At 45.0% G+C, this 17,770-nt stretch overlaps 2 pseudogenes; one reads left to right on the top strand and one right to left on the bottom strand.

Annotated features, from left to right (window-relative positions):
• Positions 1-3,548: 3,548 nt before the first annotated feature.
• LOC144701431 (uncharacterized) lies at positions 3,549-7,591 on the bottom strand (annotated as a pseudogene).
• A 5,911-nt stretch (positions 7,592-13,502) lies between these two features.
• LOC144701430 (uncharacterized) lies at positions 13,503-14,456 on the top strand (annotated as a pseudogene).
• Positions 14,457-17,770: the final 3,314 nt, after the last annotated feature.

Raw genomic sequence — 17,770 nt, 5'->3', positions numbered from 1 at the left:
TCTATTTGTTCGCTGAATATTAATTACAAAATATATCCGAAGGTTCGACTTTAGGTTATCCAACAAAATTGTATTAATCATGCCTTCAGGAAGGCATGATTAATATATTCTGATTTTAATAAAAATCAGAATAAAGTCGCCATTCATTCTGAAGAAATGACTTACCTGCTGATGTACTTCATAGTTGGGCTGTACCTTCCTCGGTGTCAAATGTGATGATGTACCTGGTCGTTCAAATCAGACCTCCATTTCGTACAACGAGAAGGAGTTTACTACGGTCAGTGCAGTGAGATTCGTGGAACTAATCATGCCTCTACGCGCGCGCCCGGATACATAGGCCGCTGAGCCCACTCTGGCTCAACCGCACCACCGAGTGCGAGCCACCCGAGAAGCAAGCTATTACAGCGAGAGGCTGGAGCAATAGGCGAGTGAGCGGCGGTAACGTGAAGTGTTAAGAAGAAGGCGCGTTAGCGGTAGAGCAGAGGAGACGGTTAGGATAACGAACTTGAAACGCGAGCCCGAGCGGCCGGCGAGCGAGTGGTTAGTGGCAAATAGCGCCTAGTTGATGGCATTCCTCTCTGCGGCTGGCACTCGAGGAACCACGGGGCACTCCATACAGAGCAAGCAAGTCTTAGGGATGAGACGCGCGCAAGGACCTCAATTCTCATTAGGAGGTTCTGCAAGAAAGGACCTATGAAAGTCGGGCAACCCCGTCCCCGGCAACGCGTACAGTGTCCAGAGGAGGAGTTTAGAGGCCTTATAGTAGCACGGACCTCCTTTTTATTTCTAGGTCATGCGAAGGCCAGTCCAAGATCGCACGGTTATCCTACAAAGACAACAGACGCTTTGGCTAGGCGCCACTCTCTTTCTGAGTTATTCCAGCTTCTTCATTTGTGCCACGGTGAACGAACAAAAAAGAGGGCCGTCTCAGCTACAGGTAGTGAAACTACGGCAGTGATTAGCATCACCTCTTCTTGTTCCTTTTAGTCTGTAACGAGTCCGGGAAGCCTGGAATCATCAATCTGAGGCGCTTAGGAGCGAAGAAGTGACGGTTCGACTTTAGGAGAAAAGAAACAAAGGCGCGGAAGCGGTGAATATATTAAGATGAAGACGAGCGAGCGGGGGCGACGGAGCGGGAGCAAAAGAAGTCAATGAAGATGAATCTGCTAAGAAGTCAATTCAGATGAAGATGCTAAGAAGTCAATGAAGATTAAGATTCAGAAGAAACGATGAAACGATTCAGATTCAGATGCTAATCACGGATAAAGAAGGAAAGAAGAAGAAAGGTTCCGAAGGTTCCGAAGGTAACGAAGTTATGATAAGTAAGCTGTTCTCAATGGGCTTAGCCCAGTTCTCGCCGTTCAGCAGTGGTGGAATATTCCCATGATATAGTCGTTCATTCTGAACCTTTCTTGAGTCCAGGATATCGGAAATAACATCTAGAAAGAGTAGCCGGAACCACTTTTTCTTTTGATTTTCTGATAAAGAAGAACCCGCTCCCGCTCACTCGCGCCTTTCCATTAACTTTGTTACCAAAAGCCCAAGTATTCACCGAACTCATTCCGAGTTTCAATCGAACTGCTGGCACCCGTTTTCCAAGCTCTTGCTTTTAGGGCAGATAGATGGTCAGCTTAGTGATTTCAGAACCTTCTCCGAAGAGTACGATGTTTGGCTTGCTGCTCTCCCATCTCATATGGTGGGGCTAATCAATGAAATAAACCCACCGCACGAAAAGCTTTTTCAATGCTATTCCCACTGCTTCGGAATCTGACTCTTCACAGGTTATGCAAGAACAACAAAGAAGTCAAAATAAGGTCCATTCATGCTGAACCAAATGTTCGGCATATAGCTATTAATTCGAATATGGGACACCAACGGAAGGTTAAGAATTTTTAATTGCTTAACTTAATAACCGTTACCTTCTCTATGTTGACTGGGAAGCCTCTCAATGTGCAACCTGACTTTGCTCAGCTAGTGCTTTCTTGAAGAACATTCGATTACGAAAGTCAAGCTGGTTCAGCATCTGAAAAAAATAACTGGAGGCGACTTTAGGAGAGGAGAGGAGAGGAGCAGGTCACGAAGAATTCTGTCTGGTCGTACTAGGTTATCCGAAGGATAAGGTCTCACTACTGACTATGTGAATCTTTGTATCCCCAAGGAAATCCCATGCATTGAGATAGCAGGTTGGATCATCATCAAGTGCTCAATCACTGGAATGTTTGCTTTTAGATTTCTTCCAGTGCTTATCAAATAAGAATCTCAGGGTTGTAGCTTGACCCCGGTCTCGGGACTTCCCAAGTCACGGAGTCTTTGATAAAGTTGTAAACAAAAGTTCCCTATCCAAACTATTTATTTCAGAACCGAATGTTCAGCATTCAAAGGTTCGACCGGAGAAGAATACCGGGAATGAAAAGAGAAGGATCCCTAGAGGAGCCGGCATCCAGCCCACCTATCTCAAGTATGAGTTTCGCGAGATCGAGACAAATACCCAAGGCGCAGAAGCGGTGAATATTAAGATGAAGACGCGACTGACGGAGCGAAGATGCTGAACCTTAAGTTATTACATTCTTTATCTTTACTTCTACACTTCTTATAAATCATTCATCGTTTCTTTGACTTCGTTTATCCGCTGGATAACGTTTCATCGCTCTGGCGCTTTGACTTCGTAACGTTCTTTGACTTCGCATTCGCTCCGTCGTCGCGCGCCGCTTCGTCTTCATCTTCATCTTCACCGCTTCGCGCCTTATGCTCCGTAGCTTCTGCTCCCTCGCGCCTTCTTCATTTTTTCTGTTCTGTTTACTTCGCTTTGTAACAGCATCATTTCTTGAAGAACGTTTCTAACACTTCGCGTTTCTTCTGAATCTGAATCTGACTTCGTAACATGAAGATGAAAATGAAGAAGGCGCGGAAGCGGTGAATATATGAGGCGCGGGGAGCGTGAAGATTAAGATGAAGACGAGCGGAGCAGAAGCGACGGAGCAAGAAATGAATCAACGAACTATAACTCAGTAGGGCGTAGTAACTGAATGGATATATCGAAGGTAATTTTAATGTCCATATTACCTGAAACATCTAATAATCTCAGGGAGAACGACAGCCAGCGGGGAGGATGGCACTACTGGCAAAGACCGTCTGGCGAAAACGCCGTAGGCGCGAAGCGTGGTAGGCCTGCGCCGGGGGAGCAACGCATAGGTTCCGAAGGAAAGGGAGCCCGGACGGTGGAAGAGCCAGGGGAGGCCGGGTCATTTGACGGAAATGGAAGGTTCAGCATGAACGGCTCATTCATTCTTGAAGAGGTTCCGAAGAGTTTACGAGCGGGTTCGACGGCGCTTAGTTAGGAGCGTTTACGAGCGGGAGCGGCGAAGTCGAGCAGTCTCAATTTTACTACAGGTACGAAGTAAGGGCTGGGCCACCTCGAATGGCGTGAGCCGCATGCGGGAGACCCGCACGCACGGTTTTCAGGGGATATGGCCGAAAGACCGCGGCGCCCACCCGACTAGAGGAACTGAGAAATTAATAGAGTACAAAACTTATCTTCAAGCTTTACTTTATTCTGATCGTTTAGAGGGCGATCGCGAGTCACTGAATGAAGTCCTCCATTTATTTCGGAGGTTCAGCATCTGAACGAGGCAGATATGACTAAGTGACATATGGAATATGGCGGCGACAACAGCATGTCGTAGAAGGAGATAACTGGTGGAGCCAACGACCCACTAAGACTCACGTATCTACAACTACATCCCCGAGCGGCAGTAAAACGGGGCGTGAATGCGAGATGCCAGCGGAATGATCGGCCGGACAGAGGCTAGGCTGCTTCCCACCGCGTCCTTCCTTGTGTGTCGGAGATACAAAGCGAGTGCACCGGAAAAGAACGGGAACTGGGTCGTCCATGGCGAAGCATCCAAGCATAATTGCACACTCACACGATCTTTGCCGAGAGATAGGAGCATTCGGTGGAACCGTGAACTACACTTGCTTCTGGATAGATGTGTGGGACAGAGGGCTCGTGGTACCTGCTGCCCACCCTTCCTCCGCTTTGATAACCGTGTGAGCGGAGAGTGGGCAGAGCAGAAGGAAGGAGGTCCTCATGCAGTCGCACACTTGAGCTGTGCGGGAGACTGGAGAATGGGTCGAGTAAACTCCTGGGGCCGATAAAAGACGAAACATTTTTGGTATTGTCTTAGTGATTGGAAAGGTTCTGGCAACGAAGTCAAAGCGCGACGAGCAGAAGGGTTTGGTTCTGCAAGAAAGAACGAAGGCGCGAGGAGCGGAGTGAAGAAGCGACGAGCAAAAGGGCGAAGCGGAGGCGCTTAGGAGCAGAAGGGGCGAAGCGTAAAGAAAACCCTCTGATCCATTCATTTCTGCAAGCAGGCGGGATCCAGAATAAAGCCCCTCCTATTCGGCGAGGCCGGGTGGCCTCCTTTTCCTTCTTCTTATTTTCTTGCTCCGTCGCACCTGCTCATAAATTCGCACGTCGCCCCCGCTCCTCGCTTGGTTATCCGAAGTAATAGAAGAACTGCAAGAAAACAATCCCAACTCATATTAAAAAAGTGCTACTTCAATTCAAGCGCTTGAAAACAACCTTGACTATAAGAAGCAAAGTACCCAACGGGAACGATCGTTTCGGGTTTCTTTTTTCTTCATTCGCTGTGACTTCTTATGTTCAAAATAACAGAACTTTCTTATGATGAATCTGAATCTTCTTTATCTGTGACTCCGCTCCCGCTCACTCGCGCCTTCATTGACTTCTTAGCAGATTCATCTTCATTGACTTCGTAACATTCATCTTCACTTCGTAACCCGCTCGTTCGCCCCTTACGTTCTGAAATAATTGGATAACGTTTACTTCGCTCCTAAACGCTCGCTCACTCGCGTCTTCATCTTAATCTTCACGCTCCTCGCGCCTCATTCATCGTAACCGCTACGCGCCTTGTCGGGACCGCTGTCGCTCCTCTCCCCCGGAGTTTCAAGCAAGCTTTCTTCGTTCTGATTAAAATCAGGAGGTTCCCTCCCTCAACCCAGCTTTCAATACTAATAAAACGTCACGCTGCCATTTCATTTTTCCAATATCATGGAATAGCATGGCCTGGGGCTAAGGTAACTCAAGTGGGAGAGCCGTGTTATGGGTGACCTTATTGCACGGTTCAGAGAGCACTTGTGTATGTGATGCAAGTGAACGTGTACGAAAAAGCTGTCGTCAAGTTTCGTTGTTCGTTCGGTCGTGCGACCCTATCTATGTTTCTACGATGGCCCAAGAACACGCTCATTCTTCAGCCGTAGAGACTTTTGAATTGCGAGGTACCATTACGAGCTCAATATATACGAGTGTTATTCTGTGAAATAACTCGAATTTCAAATCATTCACTTGCTTCAACTACTCATGCTATGGATGTGGGAGCATCAACTCCGTTCCTTTGGGCTTCTGAGGAGCGGGAGAAATTGTTGGAATTCTATGAAAGAGTCCCGGGAGCCAGGATGCATGCCAGTTTCATACGACCTGGTGGAGTGGCACAAGATCTGCCTCTTGGCTCATGTCGAGATATTGATTCCTCCACACAACAATTTGCTTCTCGTATCGACGAATTAGAAGAGATGTCAACCGGCAACCGTATCTGGAAACAACGATTAGTGGATATTGGTACTGTAACTGCACAGCAAGCAAAGGATTGGGGATTCAGTGGTGTAATGTTAAGAGGTCGTGCGACATGAAGACATTGATAGCAATATGGGGGAAGTTCCCATCAGGCAACAACGGTTCTGCCTGACCCTACTCAAGCATGCATATGTTGTCAGTAAAGATTTTGTGTGAAGCCTTGGAGACTTCGGGGCTAGGGTAAGCTGAGGGGGGACAGCGTAAGTGAGCGAATGTGTGTAAGCCCAGTCAAACATGACTATTCATGGCGGGACGGGTTCCTTCGAATAGTGTTGGTCCTACGGACCGTGAACGGATTCGCCTCTGGCCTCTGGGCACGTCGGAACCGCATGAGTTCACCGGGGTGGAGCACGGTCCGCCAAAATCGGCATAGATTAGGTGCTATTGATGGAACATGGTAAGCCCATCTTTCTCCATATGGAAGTGCTGCGGGCACATAGATATGTGGGTAGAGGAAGCCTCCAAAAGCGAAGGCCGAGCTGTAGATCACGTGACCTGCACCGAAGCTGACTGGGCTTTCTCCTGGATCAAAGCAGATCAGCTCGCCTCATAGGTCGGCTCCTAAAGTCGCTTTTGCTCCTCGCGCCTACTTAATTTATTTCATAACCGCTCCTCGCTCCTAAATCGCTCCGTCGCGTCTGAATCTTCATCTTCACCGCTCCGCGCCCGTCAAAACCAAAGAAAGGCGCGAAGCGGTGAATATATGAGGCGCGAGGAGCGTTCAGATTAAGATGAAGACGAGCGTGAAGATTAAGATGAAGACGAGCGAGCGGGAGCAAAAGGAAATTATTGCAGAACGTTATGTTTACATAAAGTCAAAGTAAAGAAAGAAGAAGTTTGGAAAAAAGGATTAGCATCATCTTCGGAACCAGGTTCAGAATGAATTTTGTTTAGGAGCGGGATCTGCCCAAACCTGTGGTGGTACGGAAGGCACGGACTCCGCGACTTCCGTACCTCAGAGAAAGAAAGCCGTCAACCATCACAAACAATATGTATGTTAAATAAATAAAAGGCGCGGAAGCGGTGAATATTAAGATGAAGACGCGACTGATGGAGCGTGAAGATGAAGACGCGACGGAGCGTTTAGGAGCAGAAGACGAGCAGGTTCTTACTTATTTTTAAGAAGTGCAAGGCGCGGAAGCGGTGAATATTAAGATGAAGACGAGCGGAGCAGAAGACGAGCAAAAGGCGCGGAAGCGGTGAAGATGAAGACGCGATGGAGCGATAAAAGAAAGAAGTAAATCACGTTACGAAGAAGTGAACCTGCTCGGCCGGTGCTCGTTTGCGCGCGCGTGAACCAACGGGGAATTTAAAAAGGAAAGGATGCCTCTCGGGGCATCTGAGAATGATTCGAGCCGTATGAAGGGAAACTCCCACGTACAGTTTTTTGGGGAAGGAGCCGACAGGGTCCCCACCGACTTGGCCCAGGCCTAAGTGAAAGTTAAGTGGTGGGCCTACCCATCCCAACCTGGGGTATGCTGGGATTCGTGAAGAGCAGCACCTTACGATGTTCATGACCAATCGGATCCTGACGTACCTGTAGGTACCAGAGGAGATCGCTATGATCGTTACTGTATCCGTATCGAAGAGATGCGACAAAGTGTTCGGATCATTGTGCAATGTCCTAATAAAATGCCTAGTGGCATGATCAAAGCCGATGATCGTAAGCTATGTCCTCCATCACGAGGTCGAATGAAACTATCCATGGAATCGTGCGCCGTGTGAAACGTAGATCATCGCCATTCTTAACCGAGACTCAGGTTAAGCTCCGTCTCGGAACCGTCGTGGGGTTAGGAGTAAAGCATCCCGAGGTTGTTTCGTTGGGCGTGGAGAAGCATTGGGAACCCCAATATCTTTCTTCGGAGCAGTTCCTTTTCCCGTCCCCGCCCGGCATAGCGCCGCTTCCGGTTTTTCGTTGATTAGCATCACCTTCTTCATTGATCTGGGGAAAATGAACCGTCTACAAGGAAGCTAGACATCAAGGTTGTGGCTTGATGAGGATAACTAAGCTGACACGCCGGAGTTGGCTGCTGGCACAACAGGGTGGTGCCTTACCGCACCGCAGGCGCACGCGCGGTAGCGTTCGTGGTGGTGCTTCAGGATTCCAATGTACTGCGCCCAAGATCAGAACGAGTTTGCCGGCGGACCACCGCCGTCCCATTCTTGAGTGAGCTGGAGCGCAGCCATCTTATCCACTGAACTAGCTAGAAGCTATCGCTCGGGTCGAAGCACTAAAAGAAAAGGACCGGAAACGCGGCGGCATAGGAACCACGGGACCCAGGAGGATAAAGATGATGTACGGGATACGGAATCTCGTAGTAGGCTGGACCAACATCCAGCCGAGAGAGGCAGCCTTTAGAAGCTGGAAACCAAGAGAACGCCGCGTTTTCTTCTTCCGTATGAGCACAAAAAGAGGATTAGCATTAGAGAAAGCACTAAGACGGCTCCGCAAAACAAAACGCTGACGCGACGGAGGCGCTTAGGAGCAGAACGATGAATGAGGCGCGAAGCGGTGAATATATGAGGCGCGAGGAGCGTTCAGATTAAGATGAAGACGCGAGTGAGCGGGAGCGTTTAAGGTTCTGAAAGAACTTGCGAGATCACAGTCAGGTGCGAAGCAATTGCCAGGTTCTTCAAGAACAGCATTTGAATGAACCGTTCCGTTCGCCACGCCCCGGCCCCATTCACTTGCTTGCAATTCTCGTGGTTATTAAAAAAAAAGTTCCCACCGGCGAGAGTGCCCGCCCTTTCTTTCAAGTAGCCCACTTTTCCGAACGCTGTCCGGGATAACCGCGCATCGTGTATATATCTATATATCTTCGATGCTGTAAAAATGTCCGCTTTTCTTCTTCAGATTCATCTGAATTGACTTCAGAACGCTCCCGCTCACTCGCCCCTCATTGACTTCGTAACATTCATCTTCACTTCGGAACCCGCTCGTTCGCCCCTCCCAATCCCCAAAAAGAAAGTTGGCTTGACGAAGGAAGCGGGAGCAAGAAAACCAAGAATCTCTTTTAAGGTTCTGAAAGCACTTTCGCTACGAGAAAGCGAACATTCTTGAAGAACGAAGGTTCGACAGCCGAGCATTAGCGGCGTCATTCTCATAGCGAGGTAGCGGCGCTGTAGTAGCGCCGAAGCCCTATGTGCTATAATGCTGAACCAAGGACGCTCCGCCTTATCTATAGAAGCAGTCAACTGACTTCTGAACGAATGGGATCTTTGGTAATGGCTCAATCTATAGATAGAAAGCCCTATGATGGGAAACTACCACGTTAGGTCTGGAGAGATGGGACCGGTTATAGTTTAGGGGGAGCAGATGCAAGCTTTTTCTTTCAATAGTCGGCCAAATGACTACAGGATCATCGGTCTACTCTACCTCAATTCACCATTTCGAACCTTATACAGAAGGTTTTTCCGTACCAGCTCCTTCTACCTATACCGCAGTTGAAGCACCTAAAGGAGAATTTGGTGTCTTTCTGGTCAGTAATGGAAGCAATCGTCCCTACCGTCGTAAAATAAGAGCACCTGGCTCTGCCCATTCACAAGGACTCGATTCTATGTCCAAACATCACATGCCAGCAGATGTAGTCACCATCATAGGTACTCAAGATATTGTGTCTGGAGAGGTAGATAGATAGGACTGCGTCTTGCTCGATCAGGATCCTAGTTTTATTGCGAGCCAAAACACCCATCTTTACCGAACAACATGCTCTTGCTCCTAAACGCTCACTCGCCTTCGGTATAACAAGATTCAGCATGAAGAAGCCCCCACAAGCACATTGTTCATGCTGAACCTTTATTGATTCTTAGTTCTTGCTGTCAATTACTGATTCTTTAGCGATCGCCATTATGTAAACATAACCTTAGGTTCAGCATGAACTGTCTCGGTATTCGTTCTTGAATCAGTGACTGAGAGTTAAGTAAATAAGACTAGTGGGGATTAGTAAGCAACTCTCTTTATTTATAAAGCTCTTTCTTTAAGTAAAGAGTAGTTCCTCTTGTTCCTATTCTCCGATTCTGAATCTGATCTGATCCCGAACGGAGTTTATTTCGGGCTCTGTAGAGCGTTAGAATGCGTCTTCTGGTCGTACCATCTGATTCGTTAAACGTTGGTAAATCAGTAAGAAGATCGCTGTCTGCTGGTATTGCAAATAATGAAAGAAAGACCTTTTCTGTTATAGAGCCAATATGATCGTATTGATCCTTCCTTGAAAGAATCGCTCTTTTTTTAGGGAGCAGGAAAAGCAAAAAAGGGGGAAGAGCGGTCAATCCTTTCTAAGGAGCTTAGCTTCCCAACCACCGAACAACCCGGTGATTCCTCTTCCTTCCGCCGGGGAACTACTTTTCATAGCGAATTAGGCTTAGGCTTAGGCTTTTTAGGTCTTCTACGCGTAGGCATACCCTTTTTTCTTCTAGCTAGGGTGGGGACATGGATCTTTCATTACTCGCTCCCGCTCTTAAAATCGCGCCTGCCATGAAAAAGCAACCTTTCTTAATTTACGCTCATAATGGGAAATTTATAGCACATAACGAAGATTTGAATTCTTTCAGTACCACTCGGGTTTTTTCCTTCTTGTACGTTGATCCCAACATAAATATTAAATGCTAATCAACACTTTTACAAATTTATAAAAATGATAAAATGGGCAACTAATGTTTCATTTACTGCTTAATAAAAGTGGATATAAATCCGGATGGTAAATATTTCTCAGAACATGGAGTGTGAATCAAACCCATGTTTGAATTGAATTTAATGCACTTCCATTAAATTCAAGAGTTTCACAGGTTAATAACATAAAACAAGCTTATCCAAGGTGCGAGTTTACGAAGGATATCATTGAGAAAATTGAAGAAAGAACGTCCTTTTCATTTACTGCGTAACCTTCTGCTCGTAAACGCTCCTAATATCGCGCCCGCTCACTCGCGCCTTCATCTTAATATATTCACCGCTTCCGCGCCTTCATCTTAGTATGTATGGAATTTGTAAAGAAAATAGTACAGCGTCTCGATCTCTTCGAAACACACTTCATTTTTTTTGATTTTAGTATCATTGATAGCAGAAGAGTACGCGCGCTAGCGTGCCCCACCCCGAAATGACTTCGTAACCTACGCTTGCTGCTCGCTCAGTGTCAGTAGAAGAAAGAAAACATGGTCACGACTAGTTGATATTGATGGATTTATCCACTGCGCGCTGCGCATACGAGTGTTGCACTTCACTTGCAGCTCGCTGTCTCGTTCATTCACTTGCTTATTTATTAACTCGCTGCTTCGACAGAAGCGACTTCTCTACGTTAAAAAAACATAACCTTTACTTCGTCACTTTATTTATTTCATAACGTTCTTAGGCGAGTTTACGAGCGGAACCTTTTTCAGTATTAAAAGAACGAAAGCGGAAGCGGTGAATATTAAGATGAAGACGAGCGTTCAGATGAAGACGAGCGTTCAGATGAAGACGAGCGAGCGGGAGCATAAGGGAGCGAAGCGAGTTTACGAGCGGGAGCGGTTATCGTTCTTCAAGAACTGTCGTAGTTATTTTACTTGACTTTACTTATCCTTCTTCTTTTCTTTCTTTTCTTTGACGCTCGTAAACGCTCGCTCACTCGCGTCTTCATCCTCATATTCATCGCTTCCGCGCCTTCGTTCTTTTTAATACTGAAAAAAGGTTCCGCTCGTAAACTCGCCCCTAAGAACGTTATGAAATAAATAAAGTGACGAAGTAAAGATTATGTTTTTTTAACATAAATTCGAACAAAGAAAACTCCTTAAGATATGCATGAACATTTTCGCACTAAAATGAAATGCTCATAGATAATCATTAAAAATTCACAATTTACCAAACATGAAGATGAAGATGAATTGACTTCGTAACCCGCTCACTCGCCCCTCAGGTTACGAAGTCAATGAACAATATGCGAATGAAGAATGTTAGAGCAGAAATCTAGCAACGCATTCTAGGCACAGATCATTGGTATTGGATGTATCGTTAGGTTGTGCCGAGTCAAATCTGCTCCGTGTTTTTTCTGTTGCAGAAAAAAGATCCCTTACCCCCGCTTTCAAAAATTATGAATATTAAATCATAATTTTATGTTGACGCCCCACTGAAGAACATAATCTGCCATAATCTCTTCGATCCCTACATTTATGTGCCGATAGTAGTATTGACTATTTTTGATTTCTAACTAGGATTTACTGCACTAAATTTGAGATGTGGTCATTTACTCAATTCAGATTGAGTAAATGACTTTGAATCCAGAAGTGCCTTTGAATCCAGAAGTGCCCTATTGAAGTGGGACCGCGGGGGCCGTTTGTTCAACGACCAAGAGCGATCATTTAAAGGCCTATTTGTTATCTGAATAGTATATGTTAATATTCAGATATTTGTTTATCCATTTCGGGGACAGTCACATTTGCAGTTCGGCCTGTTAACAACGTCGGCGCTCATAAAATAGTTATAAATAAAATAGAATTTATAACTATTTTATTTAATTAATATTCAGCGAAGGTGAATATTAATCTGAAGGCGCGGAAGCGGTGAATATTAATCTGAAGGCGCGGAAGCAGTGAATATTAATCTGAAGGCACGAGTGAGCGGGAGCGGGAGCAAGAAATGAAGATGAATCTGCTAAGAAGTCAATTCAGATTAAGATTCATGTTACGAAGTCAATTCAGATTAAGATGAAGAAGGCGCGGAGCGATCGATTTCCAAGACTTTTCGTAACCCGATCTCATTCTTTTTGGTAATGTAATCCATGCCGACGAACTTCGAGTACTCCTTGTCTTTAGGCGCGACGGCGCGACGGAGCGGAGTAAAGATGACTAATCGGAGCTATCCGCAAGCGCCTTGGGGGTAGGTTCTGAAAGAAACTCAGACGGGCCCGAACTTTTACTTCGTTTCTTTCATTTATCCGCTGGATAACCTCTCTATCATCCAGACAGATAAATAGACAGATAGGCCAACCATCTTTAAATGAAATAAAAAAGAGACTATACTAAAAAGAAGATTGAAACAAGGTCTAATACTTTGGATTAGAAAAGGGCTCCGCAGATGGTGCGAAGATCTGGCACAGGCTAGGCTGGCTTGCTGCTACAAAGCCAAAAGCATAAGCTAAAGCTTTAGGTTCTACAAGAAAGTTGGGTTGGAATGCTGGGTAGTACTCTTCATTGGTCGCAACTAGCTCGATCCGAGTGTTCTGAGTTACAACAATGATTACACGAGCAAAGTAAGGTGATGCTAATCACTTGATACCGAACGCTGCTTTTCCTCAAGAGCAACTTAGCTGAGTTGGAACTCAGCCCGGCTGCAATAGAATAAATCACGTAGGCGGGGCAGTGAAGGACTTTGAATTAGAAGGGCATGCCTATCTTCTACTAGCAGCTCTTGGACGTTGGACTACCGAGTCTTAGCTAAAGGTGATGCCAATCACGGATAATTCTGCAAGGCGCGAGTTTACGAGCGAATTTATGAGCAAGGCGCGGAAGCGGTGAATATATGAGGATGAAGACGCGAGTGAGCGAGCGTTTAGGTGCTTATGAGCAGGCGCGAGTGAGCGGGAGCGATGAAGATGAATCTGAATGGAGCTGAAAGAAATGAAATAAAGAACCTCGCACGCTCCGGCTTTGAAGCTGCTTGTAGCACTAACACTAGCGGACCTTTTCTTGAAACCTCTTCACTGTACACAGGGCGACGCCCAATCCCGGACTTAAGATATGATGGATCTTGTGTTGGGACTGGGGTGCGATATGCCGAAGTGAATATCGGATTCTGAGACGAGACCTCCGCCTGATCCAACCTACTTTATTCAAGATACGAAACGACTTTTCCGGCTGTCCCTATTGTTTTGTATTTTAGATGGAGCAGGTTCTGAGGTGATGCTAATCACGGTACCCACGTTCTTCCGTGCTCGTAGGTTCCCTATGCATCCCGACTAAGGTTCTTCAAGAGGTTAACTTCTTCCCGCCGCTTCGCTAATGTTTTTAGGCGCGAGTGAGCAAAAGCGACGCGCGACGTGCGACTTTAGGAGCTTCGAACCTTTTGGTATGTATTGCCCCCTAACTATAGATCAGATCCACCGGACGAGAAACTCAATTCCGCACTGCTGCTGAGTCGTCGGACTTATCCACCGACGGGATTCGTGGAATTTCAGTTTGTGGATTGCGTTGAGGGAAATCTACCAAAGCTAGGCAGATAGATAGACTCCTTTCCCGCTGCTAAGGTTCAGCATCTGAACTAAAGAAAATGATTGTTTTTTCACCAGCGCCCCTTTTTTTTTCGGGTACTAAGAGTCCTCTCACTACCAACCAGCAGACATCATCTGGCTGGGTCTTGCCGGTATCAACAACGATAAAAAAAAACAACCAAAACAGCAACTAACTATGGCTCTTGGCCCAGACAACGTCCTAGGCGTAGGGGAGATCTGAGCAACAGGGAACGCCTAGACGAGCCCGTAGCAGTAAGTAGATCGAGAGGTCGTTCCGCCCCTTGTCCCCAAAGATGGGTAATATGTTCTCATACAATGTGTTGCTCCAACTTAATTCTATAGGGCCTAGCTGGCGAGCGATCCCAGTCCGCGGCAGAGAACAAGACAGCAAGCGAGCGTACCTTTGTTCGCTTCTTCTCCACCAAGCACTTAAGTTTAAGGATAACTGTAGGTCGGTGGCTACCTAAGGAAACTCCGATTCGATCCGCCCCCCGGCTGGGAGGCATCTACCTCATCCCGATCACAAGGAGAGGTTCACCATGATGGGGGGTAAGGTACTTTCTTTCAGAACCTGAACGGAAAGAATGAAAAGGGGACCATCCTTTTTCGGCATGCTCCTCAGATTTAAGGATTAGCAGGGTAGGGCTTGTTTAGTTGACAGACAATGACAAACGAAACTAAGTAGCGCCTTTTGAATTGAATCTTAAGTAGTCTATCAGTGGTACGAAGCGGCCCCGGGGAGCTAAAGGTTATACCTTATCAGGGAACAGCGGTTCTTCTATGTAGGGACAAGCCCGCTCCTAAAGTCGCGCTGTCGAGCTAAGTTACTTCGTAACCGGTAGCGTAGTAGAATGAAGGCGGAGCACCGACGCTCTCTTATCGCAAGCACTTTTATTTTCTTTCTTCTGATGAATCTGAATTGACTTCGTAACATTCTTCGCTCCGTCGCTTCTGCTCATAAATTCGCGCCTTCATCTTAATATATTCACGCTCGCCTGAATCTGAACGCTCCTAAGCGCCTTCATCTTAATATATTCACCGCTTCCGCGCCTTCAGATTAATATTCACCGCTTCCGCGCCTTCATCTTAATCTTCATTGACTTCTTTTTTGCTCGTCGCGCCGCTCCTCGCTTCTGCTCCTGGAGTCGTGCCTTGCAGAACGTTGATTAGTTCTTCGTTTCATCGTTTATCCGCTGGATAACGTTTTGACTTCTTATGTTCAAAATAACATAACCTTTGACTTCGTAACGTTTCATCGTTGATTCATCTTTACTTCGTAACCCGCTCGTAAACTCTTCTGCTCCCGCTCACTCGCGCCTTGCAGAACGTTTTATGTGAAAAATAACATAACCTTCGCTCCGTCGCTTCTTCGCTCCGCAAGCGCCTACTAAAAAAAAGAAAAGTAGGCGCGGAAGCGGTGAAGATGAAGATGAAGACGAGCGTTCAGATGAAGACGAGCGTTCAGATTAAGATGAAGACGAGCGAGCGGGCGCGAGTTTACGAGCGGGTTCTGATTTATCTTCATCGCTCCGCGTTTTCGGGGAGTAAAGATTATGTCCTTTTCCGAACAAAGAAAATCGAAGAACCAACATAAAATTAATATAATAGTAAATTGCTTAAAAAATTTAAATGATATACACTCCATTTTATCATTTTTAGAGCGGTAAGGTTTTGTGCGTTTTCTATGAGCATAAAATGCTCATAGAACAAATAACCAGATCAACCATATTATATACAAAAGATCAACAGTCGCCGTCGCTTCTTCGCTCCCGCTCCTCGCGCCTTAGACCAGATATATCTCTCAATTGCCTATTCTGTATGAATCAACTATCGCAAGTTTATAATATGACATATACATTTGTAAAATTGCAATTTTTATAAAATTGCAAGAATTTATTTGACTTCTTTCTTCTTCATCTTAATCTGAATTGACTTCGTAACATTCATCTTAATCGTTGATTCATTGACATCGATAAAGATTTGAATTCTTTGAATATAGGTGAATATTAAGATGAAGGCGCGGAAGCAGTGAATATTAATCTGAAGGCGCGAGTGAGTGGGAGCGGGAGCAAGAAATGAAGATGAATCTGCTAAGAAGTCAATTCAGATTAAGATGAATGTTACGAAGTCAATTCAGATTCAGATGAAGAAGAAAGAAGTCAAATAAATTCTTGCAGAATAAATAAATAATTAACATAAGTGGAGGTGAGGGTGGCTACGTTGTTTTGCAAGAGGTTCCGAAGGTTACGAAGTAACGAAGTAAAGTTACACCTATCGTATGCAGCCGCGCATTCGAGTCCATTTAATATTTTGAGTAGCTACTTGAAAACAAGTTTGTGCAGATTTCCGAGACCTTAAGCCTTAAACTTTCTACCTACTGCTACACATTTATATCTTCGTGGATAACACCGCTGGCCACAAGATTTTATCATTCTTCTTCATTCGCTGTTCATTGACTTCGTAACGTGACCTCAGAACCTGGGCCAGATTAAGCTCGCTAAATAAGACCAAGAAAAGACATCATTCACTTAACCCCTATAGAATATTTCCTTTTATGTTATTCTGATTTATTTCATAACTTTATTTATTTAATTGACTTTGTAACCTTCGCTCCGTCGCTTCGCTCCCGCTCCCGCTCACTCGCGCCTTACTGGAGAAGCTTACTTGTCTCTTATAGTTCAAACAAAGGCTTTATCTGTCTTTTGTTTCATTGTTGTTTCGTCTGGTTCAATACACTTATCCCAGTTAGTTTGACGGGCGCGCCAGAAGCTTCTCAAGCTTAAGCATTGACTTTGACTTCGCTACGCGCCTTAGTCTTGGGGCGTGGGATCCGCTCAAGGATACACCCACCGTGTAGGTATATATCTCATTCGTCCTGACTTCTTGCAGAACCTTTCTCCGCTCCCGCTCGTAAACTTCGTGCCTTCTCAACCAGCCCGCCCGATCGATCTTGTAAGATCGGCGAATGATTAGGCGCTTAGGAGCAAAGTTGTCGGAACGAATCGTTTGCTTTATCGAACAAAGCTTTATTAGGAGGTCGTCGGTTGGTCCCCTATTTTCAACCATTACAACTGGCGTCGACTAGCTTTGCGATACGGACGGAATGATAAAATGGAGTCCTAAATAAATCCGGACACTCAAAAAATCTGTTGGACAAGCGGATTCACATCTCTTACAACCTACACAGTCTTCAGTTCTTGGAGCGGAAGCAATTTGTTTAGATTTACAGCCATCCCAAGGTATCATTTCCAAAACATCTGTAGGGCAGGCACGGACACATTGAGTACATCCTATACACGTATCATAAATTTTGACTGAATGTGACATTGGATCTATAAGCTCCCGTTTTGAACATAAAAAATTTCGATCTGGTTCTGACAAAATCAACAGTAAATAAATACATTGTAGACACCAGACGAATCAGTGGTTTACCAGAATTTTTTTATAATTCATATACTTCTGGATCTGTTCATAAGAAAAGGTCCAAGAGACTTTGATTTATTTTTGAGCAAACAGAATAATGCAAATCATACATCTATTTTACATACTAATATGAACTAATTAAAATAAAATGATAACCAAGAATATGGATGTTAGAATAAGTGTTAGTGAGATTTGTTAGTCCTAATTAAGCACTATCTAGTATTCATTTCATTGAATTTTTCATTTACTTCTATTGTACTGTACTTATTCTTTTTTATTAGTTTTTATTTATTATATTATTTTTGTCAGTTTACTCTATTATGTCTAGTTACTATATTAGCCAGTCTTTTTTGTCATCTTAGATCTAATTTAATTTTCTTATTATTCATATTACCAACGTATAATTATACATGAATTAGACATTATATTAGAACTAGAGTTAAAAGAAATTTATACCTTCTACTTTATCGATTTATCTAAAAAGTATATAATAAAT

Source organism: Wolffia australiana, chromosome 3, assembly GCF_029677425.1.
Source record: "Wolffia australiana isolate 7733 chromosome 3, ASM2967742v1".
In the NCBI taxonomy this organism is placed as follows: Eukaryota; Viridiplantae; Streptophyta; class Magnoliopsida; order Alismatales; family Araceae; genus Wolffia; species Wolffia australiana.
The sequence above is the reverse complement of the archived record's forward strand: the minus strand, read 5'-3'. Positions and strand labels throughout refer to the sequence as shown.